General features: G+C 42.6%; 1 long non-coding RNA gene across 1 annotated transcript in view; it reads left to right on the top strand.

Moving 5' to 3' along the window:
* Window positions 1–10,220, top strand: part of LOC121920848 — a 79,122-nt gene that overhangs the window by 6,545 nt on the left and 62,357 nt on the right. The window lies entirely within an intron of this gene.

Raw genomic sequence — 10,220 nt, 5'->3', positions numbered from 1 at the left:
GTAGATCTTTTTATTTAGGACTACTGAGTTGTCTGGTGTCTTGGGTGAAGCTCAAAACCAGTTGGATCCTGAAGAAGGGTGAAGACTTGTTGTGGAAGCAAGAGTGAGAAGGCTTGGAGAGTTTGTTCAGGGTCTTCAGCCTGTTCTCTGTAAAACTCTTGCTAAGCTATAACCACGGGCCAAGAACTGGTCAGCGCGTGCACAACCAGGTGGTGAGTTAAAGCCCAGAGGTGAAGAGCTACAACTCCCATCATTGCCCTGACATTGTTTTTCGAACAGGTTATAGCACAAAATTAGCTATTCCTGACTAGGATAAGGACTGTCAAAGGGCATGAAGAGGTCACTGATGCAAGTTAAATTGTTGCGGTACATGTTAATGTGTTTAAAGGACACAGCTATTACATGTTGGTCCTTCCTTATGCAGGGAATCCATTTATCGTCGACCCTCTCCCGCGTAAGGAAAATATCACGTAAGTCAAGCGCTTCTATTTCAGCAGCATGCACCAGTGCAACACCCCACTGTTTTCTTCGCAGGGGCATGGGAAGAAAGCTCGTTCCCCAGCGTGTGGCTCCCAGCGTATGCTGGAAGCTGCATATTATGCGCGCCCACATTAGGGACACAGACACACTTTGTATATACCAAAGCATGTATCTGCCTTATTGTCTGAAGAAAGCAACCTCTTGACTTGGGATAGAATTAGTAGGCGCTTGTCCCTGGCCCACTGACTGTTCACATCTTTATCAATGACTTGGAGGAAAAAATTGGGGGAATGCTTATCAAATTTGCAATGACACGCAAATTAGAGAATGAGCTAATGCTCCAGAGGTACAGGACAACATTCAAAACTACCTGAATAGACTAGAAAGGCTGGGCCAAAGGTAACAAAATGAAATTCAAAACACGAGAAATGTAAGGTACTGCCTTGTAGGGCAGAAAATAAAATGCACTGATATGAGGATGGGGTGAGACCCTGGCGGAATTGACAACTACATGTGGAAAGGGATGTAGGAGTCCCAAGTAGACCACAGTTGAACATGAGTGGACAGTGCGAATGAGCAGCTAACAAGGCCAATGCGATTTTAGGTCTGCATACATAGAAGTATAGTGTCTAGATCAGGAAAGTAATGTGCAAACTATATGTCTGCTCTTGGTAAGGGCCTCACATGGAATATTGTTGTCCCAGTTTCTGGGGCGCCAACAATTCAAAAGGACATTGAGAAATCTGGAGCGTTGTCCGAAGGAGTGTGACTAAAATGGTGGTAATAAAGGTCTGGAAACCATGGCCTACGAGGAATGCCTTAGGGAGCTGGGGATGTTTAGCCTGGGAGAAAAGAAGGTTAAGAGGTGATTTATAATAGCCCTGTTTAAATAGTTGAAGGGATGTCATGATTAGGAGGGAGCAAGCTTGTTTTCTGTTCGCTCCGATGACTAGGACCCGAGCAATAGATGCATCGCCAGGAAAAGAAGATTTCCACCTCAACATGTAGGATAATGATTTCCTGACAGTTAAGGGCTGTTCGACAATGGAACAAACTCCCCTCGGATTGTAGTGGAGTCTTCCTTCTTTGGAGGTCTGTCAAGGCAGAGGCTGGATGGCCCATCTTACAGGGATGCTATGATCTGGATTTCCTGCATGGCATGGGGAGTGGACTGGATGGCCCCTTGCAGTCTCTTCCAACTCTATATTGCTATGATTGGCAAGAAAATCTAAGGTGGTGGGCTCACCAGCATTGGCTTGCCATTTATCAGAATGCCCTTTAGCACTCGGAGACATCCTTTGTACTGGCTGGTGCCTTCTAAAACCAAACCTCTGAGTCCATCCTTTTGTTAAGCAGGAATGTGTACTTTTTCATGCAACTTTACTGATGGCCTCTCTGTGCCTCTCTGGAGGTTTTGTCTCCTACCTTTGAAACCACTTGACCTAAGATTACCCTCTTTCTAGGAACCTTGTTACATGGTTAATTTTTTAAGCATAGGAAACATGTATTGAAGGTTTCCAAGTCTTCAACAACATGGGCTAAGCATCATGTACAACAAGGCAAGAGGTATTGTAAGAGAAAAAAGTCCATACGGAGTTGTAATAGAACAACTGGCCATGCTGGATCTTCATGGACACAATCAGCTTCCGGAAGATTTTCTGCTCTCATAAGCCCATGGTACACAGCCAGTCATGGGCAGTGGTTTGAGTTGTTTGAATAGGACTGTGGAGACCAGGGTTTGAACACCTCTAGCATAAAGAAACCTATTGGGTGATTTTGGACATAGTCACATACTCTGCACACCAAAGGAAGCAATGGGCAAACTCTTTCTGAACAAATCTTGCTGATAAAACCCGCAATAGGGATCTCCTTAGGATCACCATAAATTGGAAATGAACTTGATGCACACAAACAAGAACTCAGGCAAAAATAATTATAGATAGATTATCATTTATAATTACCAAAGGTTCATTTTTTCTTCTGCCAGCCTTTCCCAAGCTGGTGCCTTCCATGTGGTTGGGCTGTAGTCATATTGGCTCTGGGATGATGGGAGTTTGGCTATCCAACACATCTAGAAGGCAGCCAGGATGAGAAGGTAATTGGTCTTTCGTCCTGTGGTGCAAACCAGTGGGTGTGGGTGGACAAAATCTTTTTGGCATGGTAACTGATGGCTATTTTTCTAGCCTTACTATCCTTCTTGCTTTTATCTTACTTCCCAGTTACACACCTTCTTCCATCTTCAGCCATCTTCCTCTCTTTAAATAAACTGTCTGTCATTCACTCCCATATAGTTTTCATTACTCTCAGCTTTATAATTTTATTTTTAGTTCTCAGTTCATTCACAGTTCTACCAGGTATTGGCAATAAACAAAGTGATTTCCTAGATTCTTTGGATAGAAGCTGAACCACTGAGGATCCAAACCTCCAGGTAGTAACATCTTGTGCATTGTTTGGTGTTGTTGTTGTTCTCAATACTATCGCTGATGCCCCAGCTTATAACAGTTATTCCTTCCCTTTTGCTAAAGGAAAAAGAAGTGAACTTCTGACCCATGCACCCAGGACGTACCAAGGGGGGGGGTTACTCCTTGGTGGTCCGGACCCCCACCTGTCATTAGAAATAATGATGTGTGTGGCTGTTGCGCCGCCGCAACCAGCCCCATTATAATGGTGTGGCACTTAGTCTGGATCCTCCCTCCCTTCCTAAATCTAGTGCGACGTCCCTGCTGCCACCCTTCACAACCAATGTCTGGAAAGGATAGAGGAAGAGCAATGGTTTTGACTAATGGAGGCCAAGAGGAACAGCACTGTCATTCTTGGTTGGATGTATGAAAGGTTTTTTTTTTTTTTTTTTGTATAGGGATGTGTATTTTAGAATGCTTGTCACATTTTGTTTGATTAACTTGCCTTCAATTTTAACTAACTTCGACTTATTTTGGCGACCCTATAAATGAGGGACTTCCAAGTCCCCATCCTGTACCACCTACTCAAGTTTTGCGAGACTAATGGTCATGGCTGTATCTGACTGAATCTATCCACCTGGTGGTATGGGGCAAGTCTTCCTCTTTGTCCTTACTGTCTTCCACTATTAGGTATTACTTATCCTATGAAATGGCTGGGTTTTGTAGATTGGTAGTATTTGTGGGCATGGGGTCTCACCAAACTAAAATAGCCCCAGTATTCTATAGGCATAAGCGTCATGGCAGTTTTAAAGGGTGGTGCCAACTGGCTTTTATTTCTGGCAGTGTGGATATACCTAAAGAACCAAGCATGAGTCTATATTGTTCAGAGGAAGGAATAGTGGCAAAGGACCACCTCTGAGTATTTCCCTTGCTAGGAAATCTCTCGCAACAAAAACACGGAGAGCGCTTACAATTCCTAGTAGCGGCATCGATCTTCGTTTCTTCTTCCCCTAGGTAGTCTTTACCCGCTCCTCTCGTCTGCTCTTTCACGCAGTGGCTGGCCATGCAGGGCTTCCCGGGAATATAGACTATGCTTGGTCTTTAGGTATATCCACACTGCAGAAATAAGCCATTTGGCACCACTTTAACTGCCATGACGCTACCTAGTAAATCCTGGGAGTTTTAGTTTGGGTAGACCCCAGCCAAATACTTACCAATCTACAAAACCCAGCATTTCATAGGATGAAGTAATACTAATTAGTGGAAGACGTAGGAAAAGAGGAAGACGCAGTAACCAGGTGGATAGATTCAGTCAGAGAAGCCATGACCATTAGTCTGCAAAACTTGAGTAGGTGGTTAAGGATGTGGGTGATTGGAGTCCCTCATTATATAGGGTCGCCATAAGTCCGAAGTTAACTTGAAGGCAGTTATCAACAAAATGGTAAAGCATCTAATACCATCCAGTAACAAAAACCTTTCATACACCAACCAGAATGACAGCTCTGTCCCTTGGCCTCCATTAGTCACAACCCATTTGCTCTTTCCTCTATCCTTTCAGACATGTTTTGTTGAAGGGTGCAGCAGGGACGTAGCTAGGATTTAGGAAGGGAGGGAGGTCCAGACTAAGTGCCACCATTATAATGGGCGTGGTTGCGGCGGCGCAACAGCACACCCATTCATTTTTCTAATGGAAGGGGGGGGTCCGGACCCCAAGAACCCCCCCCCTTGGCTACGTCCCTGGGTGCAGGGTCAGAAGTTCACTTCTTTTTCTTTGAGCAAGGGAAGGATAACGTGTTATAGCTGGCTCAGAGTAGTATGTGAGAACAACAACAACAAAAATGCTACAAGATGTGACTACTGGAGGTTTGGATCCTCAGTGGTTCAGCTTCTATCCAAGAATCTAGAATCACTGTGTTTATTGTCCAATACCGGTAGACTGGAAACTGAGAACTAAAATAAATTAAAAGCTGAGATTGAATGAAACTATATGGGAGTGAATGAAGCAGTTATTTAAAGAGAGGAGATGGCTGAAGATGGAAGAAGTGGTGCTAAATGGAAGTAGATAAAGCAAGAAGGATAGTAAGGCTAGAAACAGAGCCTCAGTACCTCCAAAAGATTTGTGTCCACCCACCCACCCCTGGTTTGCACCACAGGAGTAAAGACCAATTACCTTCATCCTGGCTGCCTTCAGATGTGGTTGGATAGCAACTCCCATCATTCCCCAGCAGCCAATATGACTACAGCCCACACATTTGGAAGGCACCAGCTTGGGAAAGGCTGGAGAAGAGAAACCTTTGGTAATTATATGATAATATCATCATAATTATTTTTGCTGAGTTCTTGTTGTGTGCATTCAAGTCATTTCCAATTTATGGTGATCCTAAGGAGATCCTATTGGCGGGGTTTTATCAGCAAGATTTGTTCGAAAAGAGTTTGCCATTGCTTTCCTTGGTGCTGAGAGTATTTGACGTTGTCCAAAATCACCCAATAGGTTTTCATGGCTGAGAGGGTGTTCAAACCCGGGTCTCCACAGTCCTTATTCAAACACTCCAAACCACTGCACCATGCTGGCTGTGTAACATGGGCTTATTGAGAGCATGAAAATCTTCAGGCTGTGGCATGAAGATCAGATGCCAGGTGTTCTTTTAACCTCCTGCTATGACCTTTTTTCTCTTAAATACCTCTTGCCTTTGTTTGTAATGATGCTTAGCCACTGTGTTTTGAAGCTTGAACCTTCATCCTGTTTCATTGTTCTAAAAATTACCATGGTAACAAGGTCCTGAAAGAGGGTAATCTTAGTCCAAGTTGGTTTCAAAAGGTAGGAGACAAAACCTCCAGAGGCAAGAGAGGCCATCAGAAAGTTGCATGAAAAAGACACATTCCTGCCTTAACAAAAGGATGGAATCAGAGGTTTGGTGTGAGAAGGCACAGCCAGTAAAAGGATGTCTCCTTGATTGCTAAAGGGCATTCTAGAATGGCAGCAATGCTGGTGATGCACACCTTGATTTTTCTGCAATCATAGAATCATAGAGTTGGAAGAGACTGCAAGGGCCATCCAGTCCAATCCCCTGCCATGCAGAAATCCAAGATCCATAGCAACCCTGACAGATGGCATCAGCCTCTGCTTGAAGACCTCCAGAAGAGGAGACTCCACTACACTCCCGAGGGAGTTTTGTTCCATTGTCGAACAGCCCTTACTGTCAGGAATTTCCTCCTAATGTTGAGGTGGAATCTCTTTTCCTGGAGCTTGCATCTATTGCTCCGGGTCCTAGTCCTGGAGCAGCAGAAAACAAGCTTGCTCCCCTCCTCAATATGACATCCCTTCAAATATTAAACAGGCTATTATATCACCTCTTAACTTCTTTCTCCAGGCTAAACATCCCAGCTCCCTAAGGCATTCTCGTAGGGCATGGTTTCCAGACCTTTGCTTTTTTTTCACCATTTAGTCACCCTCCTTTGGACACCTCCAGTTTCTCAATGTCCTTTTTGAATGTGGCGCCCAGAACTGGACACAATATTCCAGGTGAGGCCTGACCAGAGCAGAATAGAGTGCACTATTACTCCCTTGATCAGACACTATACTTCTATTGATGCAGCCTAAAATCGCATTGCCCTTGTTAGCTGCTGCATCGCACTTGTCCACTCATGTTCAACTGTGGTCACTTGGACCCTAGATCCCTTCACATGAGTTTCATTCAGCCAGGTGTCCCCCATCCTATTCGTGCATTTTATGTTTCTGCCCTAAGGAGGACCTTACATTTCTCCGTGTTGAATTTCATTTTGTTACCTTTGGCCCAGCTTCTAGTCTATTAAGGTCATTTTGAATGTTTCCTGTCCCTGGAGCATTAGCTATTCCTCCTAATTTTGGTGTCATCTGCAAATTTGATAAGCATTCCCCCAATTTTTTTCCTCCAAGTCATGATAAAGATGTTGAACAGCAGGGCCCAGGACAGAGCCTACTTAATTCTATCCCAAGTAAAGGTTGCTTTCTTCAGCAATAAGGCAGATATGCTTGGTATATACAGTGTGTCGTGTCAATGTGGGCGCGCTATATGCAGCTTCCAGCATACGCTGGGAGCCACGCTGGAAAGGCTTCTCCCATGCCCTGGAAGAAACAGTGGGGTGTGCACTGGGTGCATGCTGCTGAAATGAGCGTTGATTACGTGATATTTCCTTACGCGGCAGGGTCCGGAATGGATTCCCCTGATAAGGGAAGGACCAACTGTAAATGCTGTGTCTTTAAACACACTAACATGTACGCACAAGTTAACTTGCACTAGTGACCTCTTCATGCCCTTTGACAGTCATCCTAGTCGAATTAGCTAATTGTTTGTCTATACCTGTAGAACATGTCAGGGATGATGGGAGTTGTAGCTCTTCACCTCTGGCTTGAACTCACCACCTGGTTGTTGCACCGCGCTGACCAGTTTTGGCCAGTGGTTATAGCTTAGCAAGGATTACAGAGAACAGGCTGAAGACCCGGACAAACTCTCCAAGCCTTCTCACTCTTGCTTCCACAGAAGTCTTCACCCTTCTTCGGATCCACTGGTTCTTGTAGCTTCACCCAAGACCCAGACAACCAGTAGTCCTAAATAAAAGATCTACTTTTATTCTACATATACACTCCAAAACTATCCAACACAACAATAACTCAACTCCTCAACTCTCCACTCTACAACCCACAAAATACATTGGGATGCATAGTCCATTTTATAGTCAATGCAGGGTACCACCCACTGTTGTCTGTTTCCACCCAGTAGGCGTGTACATCATTCTCATTGGTTCTCTTGGTTCATCCTACAATTAATGAGATTTCTCCATCCAGCCTGGACCACTTAACAATTGTCAGGTGTGTCCAATTATTCACTATGCATTTCTTGTCCTTGGCATTCAGGACTTGTTAACTGTATTACTATTTACACCTGTGTGGTTTCTCCATTGGCTTCTGCTGAGTCACCCTGACTCTCACATACATGTTTTTATTTCATTTACTGTAATATCCCATGTGCTTTTTCCTTAACAATCCCCCGAAATAAAATATGTATGTGGCTACAATGTCATTCCAACCATTTCTGTCAACCTTTCATGTTTTTCCACGGTTTAGTGCTTTTGTAAAACAAATCTGCTATGTTATTTTGTGTCTCTATGTATTTCAACTCTATTTCTCCTTTTTGAACCATGTCTCTTACATTGGGTACCTTACACCCCATACTTGGTTCTGTTTTTCAAACTTTCTGTTTCAGCCATTGCTATACATGATTGTGAATCTTTCTTGAATTTCTACTGGAACTCTAAAATTTTCATTTAAGTCAATTAACAATTGTTCAATCCATTGTACCTCGTTCACTATTTCGTTCAGAGCTGCAAATTCTGCTTCAGAAGTACTTCGCTACGTTGTGTTGTGTTCTACTTCTCCAAACTATTTGACTCTCACTATATATTGATGATCATTCCTGTAACTGACTTCTTGTCTCCTAATTCTGATGCAAATGAACATCTACAAAACAATCCTAAATCTGCGTTACTGCTTCTGATGATTAACTTCTTGTCTAAGTGTCCCTTTCAAATATCTCACAAGTGTTTCATGCCGTCCAAATCCTCACCTGAGGATTGCAAACTCTTCTGGATAAAGTGTTCACAGCAAAAAACAATGTCTGGTCTAGTGTGGCTGAAAATAAACTGAGTGATCCTATGATGCTTCCTGAAAAATGTCTGTCCCAAAATCTTTTGTTGTTGGTTCAGAAATGAAACCAGTTGTCATAGGAGCTCTACCTATCTGTGGCATTCTGTAGTCCCACTTTTCTATCAATTTTCTCAATCTTCTTCCTCGGACTTAATAAACAATGTCCTTCTTGTGTCCACTCAACACGATGCCTAAATAAGATTTCAACAAACCTAAGTCCTACAAAACAAACTTTTCTGATAACTCTTCTCTGGACTGATTCTATTTCCTGTTCAGACGTTTGCTGCCACGCACAGGGAGTCATCCTTTATTCTACTATATACAGCTCCAAAACTATCCAACACAACAATACTCAACTCCTCACTCTCCACTCTACAACCCACAAAATACATTGGGATGCATAGTCATTATTATAGTCAATGCATGGTACCACCCACTGTTGTCTGTTTCCACCCAGTAGGCGTGTACATCATTCTCATTGGTTCTCTTGGTTCATCCTACAATTAATGATTTCATCATCTCAGCCTTGACCACTTAACAATTGTCAGGTGTGTCCAATTATCCACTATGCATTTCTTGTCCTTGGCATTCAGGACTTGTTAACTGTATTACTATTTACACCTGTGTGGTTCTCCATTGGCTTCTGCTGAGTCACCCTGACTCTCACATACATGTTTTATTTCATTTACTGTATATCCCATGTTGCTTTTTCCTTAACAATCCCCTCCGAAATAAAATATTGTATGTGGCTTACAATGTCATTCCAACCATTTCTGTCAACCTTTCATGTTTTTCCACTGTTAGTGCTTTTGTAAACAAATCTGCTATGTTATTTTGTGTCTCTATGTATTTCAACTCTATTTCTCCTTTTTGAACCATGTCTCTTACATTTTGGTACCTTACACCCACATACTTGGTTCTGTTTTTCAAACTTTCTGTTTCAGCCATTGCTATACATGATTGTGAATCTTCTTGAATTTCTACTGGAACTCTAAAATTTTCATTTAAGTCAATTAACAATTGTTCAATCCATTGTACCTCGTTCACTATTTCGTTCAGAGCTGCAAATTCTGCTTCAGAAGTACTTAGCGCTACGTTTGTTTGTTTTCTACTTCTCCAAACTATTGGACTCTCACTATATTTGATGATCATTCCTGTAACTGACTTCTTGTCTCCTAATTCTGATGCAAATGAACTATCTACAAAACAATCTAAATCTGCGTTACTGCTTCTGATGATTAACTTCTTGTCTAATGTCCCTTTCAAATATCTCAACAAGTGTTTCACTGCCGTCCAATCCTCAACCTGAGGATTGCAAACTCTTCTGGATAAAGTGTTCACAGCAAAAACAATGTCTGGTCTAGTGTGGCATGAAATAAACTGAAGTGATCCTATGATGCTCCTGAAAAATGTCTTGTCCTCAAAATCTTTTGTTGTTGGTTCAGAAATGAAACCAGTTGTCATAGGAGCTCTAACTATCTTGGCATTCTGTAGTCCACACTTTTCTATCAAGTTCTCAATCTTCTTCCTCTGACTTAATAAACAATGTCCTTCTTGTGTCCACTCAACACTGATGCCTAAATAAGATTTCAACAAACCTAAGTCCTACAAAACAAACTTTTCTGATAACTCTCTCTTGACTGATTCTATTTCCTGTT

The sequence above is a fragment of the Sceloporus undulatus genome, chromosome 2, assembly GCF_019175285.1.
Source record: "Sceloporus undulatus isolate JIND9_A2432 ecotype Alabama chromosome 2, SceUnd_v1.1, whole genome shotgun sequence".
NCBI classification, from domain to species: domain Eukaryota; kingdom Metazoa; phylum Chordata; class Lepidosauria; order Squamata; family Phrynosomatidae; genus Sceloporus; species Sceloporus undulatus.
This window is presented reverse-complemented; position numbering and strand designations above follow the sequence as displayed.